The sequence below is a fragment of the Pseudophryne corroboree genome, chromosome 11 (genome assembly GCF_028390025.1).
Source record: "Pseudophryne corroboree isolate aPseCor3 chromosome 11, aPseCor3.hap2, whole genome shotgun sequence".
NCBI lineage: Eukaryota > Metazoa > Chordata > Amphibia > Anura > Myobatrachidae > Pseudophryne > Pseudophryne corroboree.
The window spans coordinates 166,452,876-166,472,686 of record NC_086454.1 but is presented as its reverse complement, the minus strand read 5'-3'; the positions used below and the strand labels follow the sequence as shown (position 1 = coordinate 166,472,686).

The 19,811-nt window shown below is 32.8% G+C and overlaps 12 non-coding genes across 12 annotated transcripts; all 12 read left to right on the top strand.

Annotated features, from left to right (window-relative positions):
* Positions 1–735: 735 nt before the first annotated feature.
* TRNAI-AAU (transfer RNA isoleucine (anticodon AAU)) lies at positions 736–809 on the top strand. Its single transcript has one exon. It is a non-coding gene; the product is annotated as a tRNA-Ile (tRNA).
* Positions 810–2,394: 1,585 nt separating this feature from the next.
* Positions 2,395–2,468, top strand: TRNAI-AAU (transfer RNA isoleucine (anticodon AAU)). Its single transcript has one exon. It is a non-coding gene; the product is annotated as a tRNA-Ile (tRNA).
* Positions 2,469–4,057: 1,589 nt separating this feature from the next.
* TRNAI-AAU (transfer RNA isoleucine (anticodon AAU)) lies at positions 4,058–4,131 on the top strand. The gene has a single exon. It is a non-coding gene; the product is annotated as a tRNA-Ile (tRNA).
* Positions 4,132–5,723: 1,592 nt separating this feature from the next.
* On the top strand, positions 5,724–5,797 carry TRNAI-AAU (transfer RNA isoleucine (anticodon AAU)). Its single transcript has one exon. It is a non-coding gene; the product is annotated as a tRNA-Ile (tRNA).
* Positions 5,798–7,388: 1,591 nt separating this feature from the next.
* On the top strand, positions 7,389–7,462 carry TRNAI-AAU (transfer RNA isoleucine (anticodon AAU)). Its single transcript has one exon. It is a non-coding gene; the product is annotated as a tRNA-Ile (tRNA).
* Positions 7,463–9,058: 1,596 nt separating this feature from the next.
* On the top strand, positions 9,059–9,132 carry TRNAI-AAU (transfer RNA isoleucine (anticodon AAU)). Its single transcript has one exon. It is a non-coding gene; the product is annotated as a tRNA-Ile (tRNA).
* Positions 9,133–10,719: 1,587 nt separating this feature from the next.
* TRNAI-AAU (transfer RNA isoleucine (anticodon AAU)) lies at positions 10,720–10,793 on the top strand. Its single transcript has one exon. It is a non-coding gene; the product is annotated as a tRNA-Ile (tRNA).
* Positions 10,794–12,378: 1,585 nt separating this feature from the next.
* On the top strand, positions 12,379–12,452 carry TRNAI-AAU (transfer RNA isoleucine (anticodon AAU)). The gene has a single exon. It is a non-coding gene; the product is annotated as a tRNA-Ile (tRNA).
* Positions 12,453–14,037: 1,585 nt separating this feature from the next.
* TRNAI-AAU (transfer RNA isoleucine (anticodon AAU)) lies at positions 14,038–14,111 on the top strand. The gene has a single exon. It is a non-coding gene; the product is annotated as a tRNA-Ile (tRNA).
* A 1,585-nt stretch (positions 14,112–15,696) lies between these two features.
* TRNAI-AAU (transfer RNA isoleucine (anticodon AAU)) lies at positions 15,697–15,770 on the top strand. Its single transcript has one exon. It is a non-coding gene; the product is annotated as a tRNA-Ile (tRNA).
* A 1,588-nt stretch (positions 15,771–17,358) lies between these two features.
* TRNAI-AAU (transfer RNA isoleucine (anticodon AAU)) lies at positions 17,359–17,432 on the top strand. Its single transcript has one exon. It is a non-coding gene; the product is annotated as a tRNA-Ile (tRNA).
* Positions 17,433–19,024: 1,592 nt separating this feature from the next.
* Positions 19,025–19,098, top strand: TRNAI-AAU (transfer RNA isoleucine (anticodon AAU)). Its single transcript has one exon. It is a non-coding gene; the product is annotated as a tRNA-Ile (tRNA).
* The last annotated feature ends 713 nt before the right edge of the window (positions 19,099–19,811 follow it).

The following is a 19,811-nucleotide window of genomic DNA, read 5'->3' as shown; positions in this document are numbered from 1 at the left end:
GGAGCATCACCCCTTATGTTATCCTAGCATTGAATTGACTGTTTTTCTGTATTTCCATATTTGCATATCAGCCACTTACAATTGTTTCAAGCTTTATAACAGAGGACTGCCTTTTTTATAGACCAATGATGAAAGTCTCTTGTGAGTTAAGTCTGATAATGACATCACAATTTGTAAATTAAGCTATAGTATGATTACAGAGTGTAGACTGAATAAAAAGTGCTTTCCTATGGATTGAAGTTTGTATTTTCTTAAGATTTGCATTCCAAAATGGGCTAGCATTCTTTATTTCCAATGGGCACATTAAGCTAATTCCCCAATATATATTTTTTTGTGTTAAAAGTTATTCATACACAACTTGGTAAAACATACTAAATTTAATACATAATGGATTACATCCTGGGATTATCTTTTTCAACAATCTGTAAATTTACAATTAAAAATTGTGTATTAGATTTTTTTAGATTGATTTTGCTTAGATTTGCATATACTCCTAGTCTAAATTGTCTATTTTTATACTATTACGAGATGCCTTAATCTTTGTTATTATCCTATCTAATATTTATTTTTATTTTGTAATGTGGAAAGAAACTGGAGCATTTTTATGATACCCATGCTTCAAGTGACTCTATGGCTTAAGCTTTTTTTTGAAAAATGAAATGCTATAAAAACAAAATATGATCTGTGCTTTGAGGTACATTTGCCAGTTTTGTGTTTGCTGGCAGTAATATCTGTGGCCTGTTAGCTCAGTTGGTTAGAGTGTGGTGCTAATAATACCAAGGTCACGTGTTCGATCCCCGTATGGGCCATTTGCTTTTCTTGATGGACAAGAATGGAATAAGCTCATCGGTGGAGTGCATGAATACTTGAAAACATCATAGACACATATATCACAAAATCTCTTCAAATACATATCAGAAGCCAGTGGGAGTGTCATCCTTTGGCTGATGAAGATTTTTCTCTACATGGCTCAGTGACTTTTGTCTCAAATCAAGCAATATGGCATAACTAAGATATGCAAGGGCAAATTAATCAGTTATTATATTGCTGCTCAAACATAGAGGGCACTAGGTGTTACTAGAAGAAGAAGATATGTGCTCCCCTCTCATTAGTGCACACTGAAGTAAAAAAAATGGAGAATTTCTAAAGACCAGAGCACAAGTAATGGATCTCTGCATTCTTATTGCATCTTTTCTTATTTCCAAATATTTGACATACTTCTGATTTGATAAGTTTAAAAATTAGTTTAAACAAAGGACACCACTGAAGATGATGGAATTTATATGAATTTTAAATGAAGATTTGCAATACTCATACATTGAATGAAAATGGAGCTTTGAACAAAAGGAAAATAAACAATGTTAGCTCCCACGAGATATGAACTCAGATGACTAGATTCAAAGTCCAGGGTGCTAACAATTACACCATGGAACCCTCACCTGAGCAATGGCATCTACTGAAGTGCGCTCATCTTTTAAATGCAAAGAAAAGAAATTCAATACTTTATATATATTATTTCAAGTTTCTAATAAGCTCAGGGATGCAATAGGTATTATGTAGAATATTTGTCCAAAACCAATGATAATATATAAAAAGTAACCTATTTTTTAAAGGAGAAGATAGATACTAGAAACCTAAATGCCTAGGACCAATTTCAGTTGGAGCATCACCCCTTATGTTATCCTAGCATTGAATTGACAGTTTTTCTGTATTTCCATATTTGCATATCAGCCACTTACAATTGTTTCAAGCTTTATAACAGAGGACTGCCTTTTTTATAGACCAAGGATGAAAGTCTCTTGTGAGTTAAATCTGATAATGACATCACAATTTGAAAATTAAGCTATAGTATGATTACAGAGTGTAGACTGAATAAAAAGTGCTTTCCTATGGATTGAAGTTTGTATTTTCTTAAGCTTTGCATTCCAAAATGGGCTAGCATTCTTTATTTCCAATGGGCACATTAAGCTACTTCACCAATATATATTTTTTTGTGTTAAAAGTTATTCATACACAATTTGGTAAAACATACTAAATTTAATACATAATGGATTACATCCTGGGATTATCTTTTTCAACAATCTGTAAATTTACAATTAAAAATTGTGTATTAGATTTTTTAGATTGATTTTGCTTAGATTTGCATATACTCCTAGTCTAAATTGTCTATTTTTATACTATTACTAGATGCCTTAATCTTTGTTATTATCCTATCTAATATTTATTTTTATTTTGTAATGTGGAAAGAAACTGGAGCATTTTTATGATACCCATGCTTCAAGTGACTCTATGGCTTAAGCTTTTTTTTGAAAAATGAAATGCTATAAAAACAAAATATGATCTGTGCTTTGAGGTACATTTGCCAGTTTTGTGTTTGCTTGCAGTAATATCTGTGGCCTTTTAGCTCAGTTGGTTAGAGCGTGGTGCTAATAACACCAAGGTCATGGGTTCGATCCCCGTATGGGCCATATGCTATTCTTGATGGACAAGAACGGAATAAGCTCATTGGTGGAGTGCATGAATACTTGAAAACATCATAGACACATATATCACAAAATCTCTTTAAATACATATCAGAAGCCAGTGGGAGTGTCATCCTTTGGCTGATGAAGATTTTTCTCTACATGGCTCAGTGACTTTTGTCTCAAATCAAGCAATATGGCATAACTAAGATATGCAAGGGCAAATTAATCAGTTATTATATTGCTGCTCAAACATAGAGGGCACTAGGTGTTACTAGAAGAAGAAGAAGAAATTTGCTCCCCTCTCATTAGTGCACACTGAAGTAAAAAAAATGGAGAATTTCTAAAGACCAGAGCACAAGTAATGGATCTCTACATTCTTATTGCATCTTTTCTTATTTCCAAATATTTGACATACTTCTGATTTGATAAGTTTAAAAATGAGTTTAAACAAAGGACACCACTGAAGATGATGGAATTTATATGAATTTTAAATGAAGATTTGCAATACTCATACATTGAATGAAAATGGAGCTTTGAACAAAAGGAAAAAAAACAATGTTAGCTCCCACGAGATATGAACTCAGATTACTAGATTCAAAGTCCAGGTTGCTAACAATAACACCATGGAACCCTCACCTGAGCAATGGCATCTACTGAAGTGCGCTCATCTTTTAAATGCAAAGAAAAGAAATTCAATACTTTATATATATTATTTCAAGTTTCTAATAAGCTCAGGGATGCAATAGGTATTATGTAGAATATTTGTCCAAACCCAATGATAATATATAAAAAGTAACCTATTTTTTAAAGGAGAAGATAGATACTAGAAACCTAAATGCCTAGGACCAATTTCAGTTGGAGCATCACCCCTTATGTTATCCTAGCATTGAATTGACAGTTTTTCTGTATTTCCATATTTGCATATCAGCCACTTACAATTGTTTCAAGCTTTATAACAGAGGACTGCCTTTTTTATAGACCAATGATGAAAGTCTCTTGTGAGTTAAGTCTGATAATGACATCACAATTTGTAAATTAAGCTATAGTATGATTACAGAGTGTAGACTGAATAAAAAGGGCTTTCCTATGGATTGAAGTTTGTATTTTCTTAAGATTTGCATTCCAAAATGGGCTAGCATTCTTTATTTCCAATGGGCACATTAAGCTACTTCCCCAATATATATTTTTTTTGTGTTAAAAGTTATTCATACACAACTTGGTAAAACATACTAAATTTAATACATAATGGATTACATCCTGGGATTATCTTTTTCAACAATCTGTAGATTTACAATTAAAAATTGTGTATTAGATTTTTTAGATTGATTTTGCTTAGATTTGCATATACTCCTAGTCTAAATTGTCTATTTTTATACTATTACTAGATGCCTTAATCTTTGTTATTATCCTATCTAATATTTATTTTTATTTTGTAATGTGGAAAGAAACTGGAGCATTTTTATGATACCCATGCTTCAAGTGACTCTATAGCTTAAGCTTTTTTTTGAAAAATGAAATGCTATAAAAACAAAATATGATCTGTGCTTTGAGGTACATTTGCCAGTTTTGTGTTTGCTTGCAGTAACATCTGTGGCCGGTTAGCTCAGTTGGTTAGAGCGTGGTGCTAATAACGCCAAGGTCACGGGTTCGATCCCCGTATGGGCCATTTGCTTTTCTTGATGGACAAGAATGGAATAAGCTCATCGGTGGAGTGCATGAATACTTGAAAACATCATAGACACATATATATCAAAATCTCTTCAAATACATATCAGAAGCTAGTGGGAGTGTCATCCTTTGGCTGATGAAGATTTTTCTCTACATGGCTCAGTGACTTTTGTCTCAAATCAAGCAATATGGCATAACTAAGATATGCAAGGGCAAATTAATCAGTTATTATATTGCTGCTCAAACATAGAGGGCACTAGGTGTTACTAGAAGAAGAAGAAGAAGATATGTGCTCCCCTCTCATTAGTGCACACTGAAGTAAAAAAAATGGAGAATTTCTAAAGACCAGAGCACAAGTAATGGATCTCTGCATTCTTATTGCATCTTTTCTTATTTCCAAATATTTGACATACTTCTGATTTGATAAGTTTAAAAATGAGTTTAAACAAAGGACACCACTGAAGATGATGGAATTTATATGAATTTTAAATGAAGATTTGCAATACTCATACATTGAATGAAAATGGAGCTTTGAACAAAAGGAAAATAAACAATGTTAGCTCCCACGAGATATGAACTCAGATGACTAGATTCAAAGTCCAGGGTGCTAACAATTACACCATTCAACCCTCACCTGAGCAATGGCATCTACTGAAGTGCGCTCATCTTTTAAATGCAAAGAAAAGAAATTCAATACTTTATATATATTATTTCAAGTTTCTAATAAGCTCAGGGATGCAATAGGTATTATGTAGAATATTTGTCCAAACCCAATGATAATATATAAAAAGTAACCTATTTTTTAAAGGAGAAGATAGATACTAGAAACCTAAATGCCTAGGACCAATTTCAGTTGGAGCATCACCCCTTATGTTATCCTAGCATTGAATTGACAGTTTTTCTGTATTTCCATATTTGCATATCAGCCACTTACAATTGTTTCAAGCTTTATAACAGAGGACTGCCTTTTTTATAGACCAATGATGAAAGTCTCTTGTGAGTTAAGTCTGATAATGACATCACAATTTGTAAATTAAGCTATAGTATGATTACAGAGTGTAGACTGAATAAAAAGGGCTTTCCTATTGATTGAAGTTTGTATTTTCTTAAGATTTGCATTCCAAAATGGGCTAGCATTCTTTATTTCCAATGGGCACATTAAGCTACTTCCCCAATATATATTTTTTTTGTGTTAAAAGTTATTCATACACAACTTGGTAAAACATACTAAATTTAATACATAATGGATTACATCCTGGGATTATCTTTTTCAACAATCTGTAGATTTACAATTAAAAATTGTGTATTAGATTTTTTAGATTGATTTTGCTTAGATTTGCATATACTCCTAGTCTAAATTGTCTATTTTTATACTATTACTAGATGCCTTAATCTTTGTTATTATCCTATCTAATATTTATTTTTATTTTGTAATGTGGAAAGAAACTGGAGCATTTTTATGATACCCATGCTTCAAGTGACTCTATGGCTTAAGCTTTTTTTTGAAAAATGAAATGCTATAAAAACAAAATATGATCTGTGCTTTGAGGTACATTTGCCAGTTTTGTGTTTGCTTGCAGTAACATCTGTGGCCGGTTAGCTCAGTTGGTTAGAGCGTGGTGCTAATAACGCCAAGGTCACGGGTTCGATCCCCGTATGGGCCATTTGCTTTTCTTGATGGACAAGAATGGAATAAGCTCATCGGTGGAGTGCATGAATACTTGAAAACATCATAGACACATATATATCAAAATCTCTTCAAATACATATCAGAAGCTAGTGGGAGTGTCATCCTTTGGCTGATGAAGATTTTTCTCTACATGGCTCAGTGACTTTTGTCTCAAATCAAGCAATATGGCATAACTAAGATATGCAAGGGCAAATTAATCAGTTATTATATTGCTGCTCAAACATAGAGGGCACTAGGTGTTACTAGAAGAAGAAGAAGAAGATATGTGCTCCCCTCTCATTAGTGCACACTGAAGTAAAAAAAATGGAGAATTTCTAAAGACCAGAGCACAAGTAATGGATCTCTGCATTCTTATTGCATCTTTTCTTATTTCCAAATATTTGACATACTTCTGATTTGATAAGTTTAAAAATGAGTTTAAACAAAGGACACCACTGAAGATGATGGAATTTATATGAATTTTAAATGAAGATTTGCAATACTCATACATTGAATGAAAATGGAGCTTTGAACAAAAGGAAAATAAACAATGTTAGCTCCCACGAGATATGAACTCAGATGACTAGATTCAAAGTCCAGGGTGCTAACAATTACACCATTCAACCCTCACCTGAGCAATGGCATCTACTGAAGTGCGCTCATCTTTTAAATGCAAAGAAAAGAAATTCAATACTTTATATATATTATTTCAAGTTTCTAATAAGCTCAGGGATGCAATAGGTATTATGTAGAATATTTGTCCAAAACCAATGATAATATATAAAAAGTAACCTATTTTTTAAAGGAGAAGATAGATACTAGAAACCTAAATGCCTAGGACCAATTTCAGTTGGAGCATCACCCCTTATGTTATCCTAGCATTGAATTGACAGTTTTTCTGTATTTCCATATTTGCATATCAGCCACTTACAATTGTTTCAAGCTTTATAACAGAGGACTGCCTTTTTTATAGACCAAGGATGAAAGTCTCTTGTGAGTTAAATCTGATAATGACATCACAATTTGTAAATTAAGCTATAGTATGATTACAGAGTGTAGACTGAATAAAAAGTGCTTTCCTATGGATTGAAGTTTGTATTTTCTTAAGCTTTGCATTCCAAAATGGGCTAGCATTCTTTATTTCCAATGGGCACATTAAGCTACTTCCCCAATATATATTTTTTTGTGTTAAAAGTTATTCATACACAACTTGGTAAAACATACTAAATTTAATACATAATGGATTACATCCTGGGATTATCTTTTTCAACAATCTGTAAATTTACAATTAAAAATTGTGTATTAGATTTTTTAGATTGATTTTGCTTAGATTTGCATATACTCCTTGTCTAAATTGTCTATTTTTATACTATTAGTTGATGCCTTAATCTTTGTTATTATCCTATCTAATATTTATTTTTATTTTGTAATGTGGATAGAAACTGGAGCATTTTTATGATACCCATGCTTCAAGTGACTCTATGGCTTAAGCTTTTTTTTGAAAAATGAAATGCTATAAAAACAAAATATGATCTGTGCTTTGAGGTACATTTGCCAGTTTTGTGTTTGCTTGCAGTAATATCTGTGGCCTGTTAGCTCAGTTGGTTAGAGCGTGGTGCTAATAACGCCAAGGTCACGGGTTCGATCCCCGTATGGGCCATTTGCTTTTCTTGATGGACAAGAACGGAATAAGCTCATTGGTGGAGTGCATGAATACTTAAAAACATCATAGACACATATATCACAAAATCTCTTCAAATACATATCAGAAGCCAGTGGGAGTGTCATCCTTTGGCTGATGAAGATTTTTCTCTACATGGCTCAGTGACTTTTGTCTCAAATCAAGCAATATGGCATAACTAAGATATGCAAGGGCAAATTAATCAGTTATTATATTGCTGCTCAAACATAGAGGGCACTAGGTGTTACTAGAAGAAGAAGAAGAAGAAGAAGATATGTGCTCTCCTCTCATTAGTGCACACTGAAGTAAAAAAAATGGAGAATTTCTAAAGACCAGAGCACAAGTAATGGATCACTGCATTCTTATTGCATTTTTTCTTATTTCCAAATATTTGACATACTTCTGATTTGATAAGTTTAAAAATGAGTTTAAACAAAAGACACCACTGAAGATGATGGAATTTATATGAATTTTAAATGAAGATTTGCAATACTCATACATTGAATGAAAATGGAGCTTTGAACAAAAGGAAAATAAACAATGTTAGCTCCCACGAGATATGAACTCAGATTACTAGATTCAAAGTCCAGGTTGCTAACAATTACATCATGGAACCCTCACCTGAGCAATGGCATCTACTGAAGTGCGCTCATCTTTTAAATGCAAAGAAAAGAAATTCAATACTTTATATATATTATTTCAAGTTTCTAATAAGCTCAGGGATGCAATAGGTATTATGTAGAATATTTGTCCAAACCCAATGATAATATATAAAAAGTAACCTATTTTTTTAAGGAGAAGATAGATACTAGAAACCTAAATGCCTAGGACCAATTTCAGTTGGAGCATCACCCCTTATGTTATCCTAGCATTGAATTGACAGTTTTTCTGTATTTCCATATTTGCATATCAGCCACTTACAATTGTTTCAAGCTTTATAACAGAGGACTGCCTTTTTATAGACCAAGGATGAAAGTCTCTTGTGAGTTAAGTCTGATAATGACATCACAATTTGTAAATTAAGCTATAGTATGATTACAGAGTGTAGACTGAATAAAAAGTGCTTTCCTATGGATTGAAGTTTGTATTTTCTTAAGATTTGCATTCCAAAATGGGCTAGCATTCTTTATTTCCAATGGGCACATTGAGCTACTTCCCCAATATATATTTTTTTGTGTTAAAAGTTATTCATACACAACTTGGTAAAACATACTAAATTTAATACATAATGGATTACATCCTGGGATTATCTTTTTCAACAATCTGTAAATTTACAATTAAAAATTGTGTATTAGATTTTTTAGATTGATTTTGCTTAGATTTGCATATACTCCTAGTCTAAATTGTCTATTTTTATACTATTACTAGATGCCTTAATCTTTGTTATTATCCTATCTAATATTTATTTTTATTTTGTAATGTGGAAAGAAACTGGAGCATTTTTATGATACCCATGCTTCAAGTGACTCTATGGCTTAAGCTTTTTTTTGAAAAATGAAACGCTATAAAAACAAAATATGATCTGTGCTTTGAGGTACATTTGCCAGTTTTGTGTTTGCTTGCAGTAACATCTGTGGCCGGTTAGCTCAGTTGGTTAGAGCGTGGTGCTAATAACGCCAAGGTCACGGGTTCGATCCCCGTATGGGCTATTTGCTTTTCTTGATGGACAAGAATGGAATAAGCTTATCGGTGGAGTGCATGAATACTTGAAAACATCATAGACACATATATCACAAAATCTCTTCAAATACATATCAGAAGCCAGTGGGAGTGTCATCCTTTGGCTGATGAAGATTTTTCTCTACTTGGCTCAGTGACTTTTGTCTCAAATCAAGCAATATGGCATAACTAAGATATGCAAGGGCAAATTAATCAGTTATTATATTGCTAATCAAACATAGAGGGCACTAGGTGTTACTAGAAGAAGAAGAAGATATGTGCTCCCCTCTCATTAGTGCACACTGAAGTAAAAAAAATGGAGAATTTCTAAAGACCAGAGCACAAGTAATGGATCTCTGCATTCTTATTGCATCTTTTCTTATTTCCAAATATTTGACATACTTCTGATTTGCTAAGTTTAAAAATGAGTTTAAACAAAGGATACCACTGAAGACGATGGAATTTATATGAATTTTAAATGAAGATTTGCAATACTCATACATTGAATGAAAATGGAGCTTTGAACAAAAGGAAAATAAACAATGTTAGCTCCCACGAGATATGAACTCAGATTACTAGATTCAAAGTCCAGGGTGCTAACAATTACACCATGGAACCCTCACCTGAGCAATGGCATCTACTGAAGTGCGCTCATCTTTTAAATGCAAAGAAAAGAAATTCAATACTTTATATATATTATTTCAAGTTTCTAATAAGCTCAGGGATGCAATAGGTATTATGTAGAATATTTGTCCAAACCCAATGATAATATATAAAAAGTAACCTATTTTTTAAAGGAGAAGATAGATACTAGAAACCTAAATGCCTAGGACCAATTTCAGTTGGAGCATCACCCCTTATGTTATCCTAGCATTGAATTGACAGTTTTTCTGTGTTTCCATATTTGCATATCAGCCACTTACAATTGTTTCAAGCTTTATAACAGAGGACTGCCTTTTTTATAGACCAAGGATGAAAGTCTCTTGTGAGTTAAGTCTGATAATGACATCACAATTTGTAAATTAAGCTATAGTATGATTACAGAGTGTAGACTGAATAAAAAGTGCTTTCCTATGGATTGAAGTTTGTATTTTCTTAAGATTTGCATTCCAAAATGGGCTAGCATTCTTTATTTCCAATGGGCACATTGAGCTACTTCCCCAATATATATTTTTTTGTGTTAAAAGTTATTCATACACAACTTGGTAAAACATACTAAATTTAATACATAATGGATTACATCCTGGGATTATCTTTTTCAACAATCTGTAAATTTACAATTAAAAATTGTGTATTAGATTTTTAGATTGATTTTGCTTAGATTTGCATATACTCCTAGTCTAAATTGTCTATTTTTATACTATTACTAGATGCCTTAATCTTTGTTATTATCCTATCTAATATTTATTTTTATTTTGTAATGTGGAAAGAAACTGGAGCATTTTTATGATACCCATGCTTCAAGTGACTCTATGGCTTAAGCTTTTTTTTGAAAAATGAAATGCTATAAAAACAAAATATGATCTGTGCTTTGAGGTACATTTGCCAGTTTTGTGTTTGTTTGCAGTAACATCTCTGGCCGGTTAGCTCAGTTGGTTAGAGCGTGGTGCTAATAACGCCAAGGTCACGGGTTCGATCCCCGTGTGGGCCATTTGCATTTCTTGATGGACAAGAATGGAATAAGCTCATCGGTGGAGTGCATGAATACTTGATAACATCATAGACACATATATCACAAAATCTCTTCAAATACATATCAGAAGCCAGTGGGAGTGTCACCCTTTGGCTGATGAAGATTTTTCTCTACATGGCTCAGTGACTTTTGTCTCAAATCAAGCAATATGGCATAAATAAGATATGCAAGGGCAAATTAATCAGTTATTATATTGCTGCTCAAACATAGAGGGCACTAGGTGTTACTAGAAGAAGAAGAAGATATGAGCTCCCCTCTCATTAGTGCACACTGAAGTAAAAAAAATTGAGAATTTCTAAAGACCAGAGCACAAGTAATGGATCTCTGCATTCTTATTGCATCTTTTCTTATTTCCAAATATTTGACATACTTCTGATTTGCTAAGATTAAAAATGAGTTTAAACAAAGGATACCACTGAAGACGATGGAATTTATATGAATTTTAAATGAAGATTTGCAATACTCATACATTGAATGAAAATGGAGCTTTGAACAAAAGGAAAATAAACAATGTTAGCTCCCACGAGATATGAACTCAGATTACTAGATTCAAAGTCCAGGGTGCTAACAATTACACCATGGAACCCTCACCTGAGCAATGGCATCTACTGAAGTGCGCTCATCTTTTAAATGCAAAGAAAAGAAATTCAATACTTTATATATATTATTTCAAGTTTCTAATAAGCTCAGGGATGCAATAGGTATTATGTAGAATATTTGTCCAAACCCAATGATAATATATAAAAAGTAACCTATTTTTTAAAGGAGAAGATAGATACTAGAAACCTAAATGCCTAGGACCAATTTCAGTTGGAGCATCACCCCTTATGTTATCCTAGCATTGAATTGACAGTTTTTCTGTGTTTCCATATTTGCATATCAGCCACTTACAATTGTTTCAAGCTTTATAACAGAGGACTGCCTTTTTTATAGACCAAGGATGAAAGTCTCTTGTGAGTTAAGTCTGATAATGACATCACAATTTGTAAATTAAGCTATAGTATGATTACAGAGTGTAGACTGAATAAAAAGTGCTTTCCTATGGATTGAAGTTTGTATTTTCTTAAGCTTTGCATTCCAAAATGGGCTAGCATTCTTTATTTCCAATGGGCACATTAAGCTACTTCCCCAATATATATTTTTTGTGTTAAAAGTTATTCATACACAACTTGGTAAAACATACTAAATTTAATACATAATGGATTACATCCTGATTATCTTTTTCAACAATCTGTAAATTTACAATTAAAAATTGTGTATTAGATTTTTTAGATTGATTTTGCTTAGATTTGCATATACTCCTTGTCTAAATTGTCTATTTTTATACTATTAGTAGATGCCTTAATCTTTGTTATTATCCTATCTAATATTTATTTTTATTTTGTAATGTGGAAAGAAACTGGAGCATTTTTATGATACCCATGCTTCAAGTGACTCTATGGCTTTAGCTTTTTTTTGAAAAATGAAATGCTATAAAAACAAAATATGATCTGTGCTTTGAGGTACATTTGCCAGTTTTGTGTTTGCTTGCAGTGACATCTGTGGCTGGTTAGCTCAGTTGGTTAGAGCGTGGTGCTAATAACGCCAAGGTCACGGGTTCGATCCCCGTATGGGCCATTTGCTTTTCTTGATGGACAAGAATGGAATAAGCTCATCGGTGGAGTGCATGAATACTTGAAAACATCATAGACACATATATCACAAAATCTCTTCAAATACATATCAGAAGCCAGTGGGAGTGTCATCCTTTGGCTGATGAAGATTTTTCTCTACTTGGCTCAGTGACTTTTGTCTCAAATCAAGCAATATGGCATAACTAAGATATGCAAGGGCAAATTAATCAGTTATTATATTGCTGCTCAAACATAGAGGGCACTAGGTGTTACTAGAAGAAGAAGAAGATATGTGCTCCCCTCTCATTAGTGCACACTGAAGTAAAAAAAATGGAGAATTTCTAAAGACCAGAGCACAAGTAATGGATCTCTGCATTCTTATTGCATCTTTTCTTATTTCCAAATATTTGACATACTTCTGATTTGCTAAGTTTAAAAATGAGTTTAAACAAAGGATACCACTGAAGACGATGGAATTTATATGAATTTTAAATGAAGATTTGCAATACTCATACATTGAATGAAAATGGAGCTTTGAACAAAAGGAAAATAAACAATGTTAGCTCCCACGAGATATGAACTCAGATTACTAGATTCAAAGTCCAGGGTGCTAACAATTACACCATGGAACCCTCACCTGAGCAATGGCATCTACTGAAGTGCGCTCATCTTTTAAATGCAAAGAAAAGAAATTCAATACTTTATATATATTATTTCAAGTTTCTAATAAGCTCAGGGATGCAATAGGTATTATGTAGAATATTTGTCCAAACCCAATGATAATATATAAAAAGTAACCTATTTTTTAAAGGAGAAGATAGATACTAGAAACCTAAATGCCTAGGACCAATTTCAGTTGGAGCATCACCCCTTATGTTATCCTAGCATTGAATTGACAGTTTTTCTGTGTTTCCATATTTGCATATCAGCCACTTACAATTGTTTCAAGCTTTATAACAGAGGACTGCCTTTTTTATAGACCAAGGATGAAAGTCTCTTGTGAGTTAAGTCTGATAATGACATCACAATTTGTAAATTAAGCTATAGTATGATTACAGAGTGTAGACTGAATAAAAAGTGCTTTCCTATGGATTGAAGTTTGTATTTTCTTAAGCTTTGCATTCCAAAATGGGCTAGCATTATTTATTTCCAATGGGCACATTAAGCTACTTCCCCAATATATATTTTTTGTGTTAAAAGTTATTCATACACAACTTGGTAAAACATACTAAATTTAATACATAATGGATTACATCCTGATTATCTTTTTCAACAATCTGTAAATTTACAATTAAAAATTGTGTATTAGATTTTTTAGATTGATTTTGCTTAGATTTGCATATACTCCTTGTCTAAATTGTCTATTTTTATACTATTAGTAGATGCCTTAATCTTTGTTATTATCCTATCTAATATTTATTTTTATTTTGTAATGTGGAAAGAAACTGGAGCATTTTTATGATACCCATGCTTCAAGTGACTCTATGGCTTTAGCTTTTTTTTGAAAAATGAAATGCTATAAAAACAAAATATGATCTGTGCTTTGAGGTACATTTGACAGTTTTGTGTTTGCTTGCAGTGACATCTGTGGCTGGTTAGCTCAGTTGGTTAGAGCGTGGTGCTAATAACGCCAAGGTCATGGGTTCGATCCCCGTATGGGCCATTTGCTTTTCTTGATGGACAAGAATGGAATAAGCTCATCGGTGGAGTGCATGAATACTTGAAAACATCATAGACACATATATCACAAAATCTCTTCAAATACATATCAGAAGCCAGTGGGAGTGTCATCCTTTGGCTGATGAAGATTTTTCTCTACTTGGCTCAGTGACTTTTGTCTCAAATCAAGCAATATGGCATAACTAAGATATGCAAGGGCAAATTAATCAGTTATTATATTGCTGCTCAAACATAGAGGGCACTAGGTGTTACTAGAAGAAGAAGAAGATATGTGCTCCCCTCTCATTAGTGCACACTGAAGTAAAAAAAATGGAGAATTTCTAAAGACCAGAGCACAAGTAATGGATCTCTGCATTCTTATTGCATCTTTTCTTATTTCCAAATATTTGACATACTTCTGATTTGCTAAGTTTAAAAATGAGTTTAAACAAAGGATACCACTGAAGACGATGGAATTTATATGAATTTTAAATGAAGATTTGCAATACTCATACATTGAATGAAAATGGAGCTTTGAACAAAAGGAAAATAAACAATGTTAGCTCCCACGAGATATGAACTCAGATTACTAGATTCAAAGTCCAGGGTGCTAACAATTACACCATGGAACCCTCACCTGAGCAATGGCATCTACTGAAGTGCGCTCATCTTTTAAATGCAAAGAAAAGAAATTCAATACTTTATATATATTATTTCAAGTTTCTAATAAGCTCAGGGATGCAATAGGTATTATGTAGAATATTTGTCCAAACCCAATGATAATATATAAAAAGTAACCTATTTTTTAAAGGAGAAGATAGATACTAGAAACCTAAATGCCTAGGACCAATTTCAGTTGGAGCATCACCCCTTATGTTATCCTAGCATTGAATTGACAGTTTTTCTGTGTTTCCATATTTGCATATCAGCCACTTACAATTGTTTCAAGCTTTATAACAGAGGACTGCCTTTTTTATAGACCAAGGATGAAAGTCTCTTGTGAGTTAAGTCTGATAATGACATCACAATTTGTAAATTAAGCTATAGTATGATTACAGAGTGTAGACTGAATAAAAAGTGCTTTCCTATGGATTGAAGTTTGTATTTTCTTAAGCTTTGCATTCCAAAATGGGCTAGCATTATTTATTTCCAATGGGCACATTAAGCTACTTCCCCAATATATATTTTTTGTGTTAAAAGTTATTCATACACAACTTGGTAAAACATACTAAATTTAATACATAATGGATTACATCCTGATTATCTTTTTCAACAATCTGTAAATTTACAATTAAAAATTGTGTATTAGATTTTTTAGATTGATTTTGCTTAGATTTGCATATACTCCTTGTCTAAATTGTCTATTTTTATACTATTAGTAGATGCCTTAATCTTTGTTATTATCCTATCTAATATTTATTTTTATTTTGTAATGTGGAAAGAAACTGGAGCATTTTTATGATACCCATGCTTCAAGTGACTCTATGGCTTAAGCTTTTTTTTGAAAAATGAAATGCTATAAAAACAAAATATGATCTGTGCTTTGAGGTACATTTGCCAGTTTTGTGTTTGCTTGCAGTGATATCTGTGGCTGGTTAGCTCAGTTGGTTAGAGTGTGGTGCTAATAACGCCAAGGTCACGGGTTCGATCCCCGTATGGGCCATTTGCTTTTCTTGATGGACAAGAATGGAATAAGCTCATCGGTGGAGTGCATGAATACTTGAAAACATCATAGACACATATATCACAAAATCTCTTCAAATACATATCAGAAGCCAGTGGGAGTGTCATCCTTTGGCTGATGAAGATTTTTCTCTACTTGGCTCAGTGACTTTTGTCTCAAATCAAGCAATATGGCATAACTAAGATATGCAAGGGCAAATTAATCAGTTATTATATTGCTGCTCAAACATAGAGGGCACTAGGTGTTACTAGAAGAAGAAGAAGATATGTGCTCCCCTCTCATTAGTGCACACTGAAGTAAAAAAAATGGAGAATTTCTAAAGACCAGAGCACAAGTAATGGATCTCTGCATTCTTATTGCATCTTTTCTTATTTCCAAATATTTGACATACTTCTGATTTGATAAGTTTAAAAATGAGTTTAAACAAAGGACACCACTGAAGATGATGGAATTTATATGAATTTTAAATGAAGATTTGCAATACTCATACATTGAATGAAAATGGAGCTTTGAACAAAAGGAAAATAAACAATGTTAGCTCCCACGAGATATGAACTCAGATGACTAGATTCAAAGTCCAGGGTGCTAACAATTACACCATGGAACCCTCACCTGAGCAATGGCATCTACTGAAGTGCGCTCATCTTTTAAATGCAAAGAAAAAAAATTCAATACTTTATATATATTATTTCAAGTTTCTAATAAGCTCAGGGATGCAATAGGTATTATGTAGAATATTTGTCCAAAACCAATGATAATATATAAAAAGTAACCTATTTTTTAAAGGAGAAGATAGATACTAGAAACCTAAATGCCTAGGACCAATTTCAGTTGGAGCATCACCCCTTATGTAATCCTAGCATTGAATTGACAGTTTTTCTGTATTTCCATATTTGCATATCAGCCACTTACAATTGTTTCAAGCTTTATAACAGAGGACTGCCTTTTTTATAGACCAAGGATGAAAGTCTCTCGTGAGTTAAATCTGATAATGACATCACAATTTGTAAATTAAGCTATAGTATGATTACAGAGTGTAGACTGAATAAAAAGTGCTTTCCTATGGATTGAAGTTTGTATTTTCTTAAGCTTTGCATTCCAAAATGGGCTAGCATTCTTTATTTCCAATGGGCACATTAAGCTACTTCCCCAAAATATATTTTTTTGTGTTAAAAGTTATTCATACACAACTTGGTAAAACATACTAAATTTAATACATAATGGATTACATCCTGGGATTATCTTTTTCAACAATCTGTAAATTTACAATTAAAAATTGTGTATTAGATTTTTTAGATTGATTTTGCTTAGATTTGCATATACTCCTTGTCTAAATTGTCTATTTTTATACTATTACTAGATGCCTTAATCTTTGTTATTATCCTATCTAATATTTATTTTTATTTTGTAATGTGGATAGAAACTGGAGCATTTTTATGATACCCATGCTTCAAGTGACTCTATGGCTTAAGCTTTTTTTTGAAAAATGAAATGCTATAAAAACAAAATATGATCTGTGCTTTGAGGTATATTTGCCAGTTTTGTGTTTGCTTGCAGTAATATCTGTGGCCTATTAGCTCAGTTGGTTAGAGCATGGTGCTAATAATGCCAAGGTCACGGGTTCGATCCCCGTATGGGCGATTTGCTTTTCTTGATGGACAAGAACGGAATAAGCTCATTGGTGGAGTGCATGAATACTTAAAAACATCATAGACACATATATCACAAAATCTCTTCAAAAACATATCAGAAGCCAGTGGGAGTGTCATCCTTTGGCTGATGAAGATTTTTCTCTACCTGGCTCAGTGACTTTTGTCTCAAATCAAGCAATATGGCATAACTAAGATATGCAAGGGCAAATTAATCAGTTATTATATTGCTGCTCAAACATAGAGGGCACTAGGTGTTACTAGAAGAAGAAGAAGAAATGTGCTCCCCTCTCATTAGTGCACACTGAAGTAAAAAAAAATGGAGAATTTCTAAAGACCAGAGCACAAGTAATGGATCTCTGCATTCTTATTGCATCTTTTCTTATTTCCAAATATTTGACATACTTCTGATTTGATAAGTTTAAAAATGAGTTTAAACAAAGGACACCACTGAAGATGATGGAATTTATATGAATTTTAAATGAAGATTTGCAATACTCATACATTGAATGAAAATGGAGCTTTGAACAAAAGGAAAAAAAAACAATGTTAGCTCCCACGAGATATGAACTCAGATTACTAGATTCAAAGTCCAGGTTGCTAACAATTACACCATGGAACCCTCACCTGAGCAATGGCATCTACTGAAGTGCGCTCATCTTTTAAATGCAAAGAAAAGAAATTCAATACTTTATATATATTATTTCAAGTTTCTAATAAGCTCAGGGATGCAATAGGTATTATGTAGAATATTTGTCCAAACCCAATGATAATATATAAAAAGTAACCTATTTTTTAAAGGAGAAGATAGATACTAGAAACCTAAATGCCTAGGACCAATTTCAGTTGGAGCATCACCCCTTATGTTATCCTAGCATTGAATTGACAGTTTTTCTGTATTTCCATATTTGCATATCAGCCACTTACAATTGTTTCAAGCTTTATAACAGAGGACTGCCTTTTTTATAGACCAAGGATGAAAGTCTCTTGTGAGTTAAGTCTGATAATGACATCACAATTTGTAAATTAAGCTATAGTATGATTACAGAGTGTAGACTGAATAAAAAGTGCTTTCCTATGGATTGAAGTTTGTATTTTCTTAAGCTTTGCATTCCAAAATGGGCTAGCATTCTTTATTTCCAATGGGCACATTAAGCTACTAGCCCCAATATATATTTTTTTGTGTTAAAAGTTATTCATACACAACTTGGTAAAACATACTAAATTTAATACATAATGGATTACATCCTGGGATTATCTTTTTCAACAATCTGTAAATTTACAATTAAAAATTGTGTATTAGATTTTTTAGATTGATTTTGCTTAGATTTGCATATACTCCTAGTCTAAATTGTCTATTTTTATACTATTACTAGATGCCTTAATATTTGTTATTATCCTATCTAATATTTATTTTTATTTTGTAATGTGGAAAGAAACTGGAGCATTTTTATGATACCCATGCTTCAAGTGACTCTATGGCTTCAGCTTTTTTTTTGAAAAATGAAATGCTGTAAAAACAAAATATGATCTGTGCTTTGAGGTACATTTGCCAGTTTTGTGTATGCTGGCAGTAATATCTGTGGCCTGTTAGCTCGGTTGGTTAGAGTGTGGTGCTAATAACGCCAAGGTCACGGGTTCGATCCCCGTATGGGCCATTTGCTTTTCTTGATGGACAAGAATGGAATAAGCTCATCGGTGAAGTGCATGAATACTTGAAAACATCATAGACACATATATCACAAAATCTCTTCAAATACATATCAGAAGCCAGTGGGAGTGTCATCCTTTGGCTGATGAAGATTTTTCTCTACATGGCTCAGTGACTTTTGTCTCAAATCAAGCAATATGGCATAACTAAGATATGCAAGGGCAAATTAATCAGTTATTATATTGCTGCTCAAACATAGAGGGCACTAGGTGTTACTAGAAGAAGAAGAAGAAGAAGATATGTGCTCCCCTCTCATTAGTGCACACTGAAGTAAAAAAAATGGAGAATTTCTAAAGACCAGAGCACAAGTAATGGATCTCTGCATTCTTATTGCATCTTTTCTTATTTCCAAATATTTGACATACTTCTGATTTGATAAGTTTAAAAATGAGTTTAAACAAAGGACACCACTGAAGATGATGGAATTTATATGAATTTTAAATGAAGATTTGCAATACTCATTCATTGAATGAAAATGGAGCTTTGAACAAAAGGAAAATAAACAATGTTAGCTCCCACGAGATATGAACTCAGATGACTAGATTCAAAGTCCAGGGTGCTAACAATTACACCATGGAACCCTCACCTGAGCAATGGCATCTACTGAAGTGCGCTCATCTTTTAAATGCAAAGAAAAGAAATTCAATACTTTATATATAT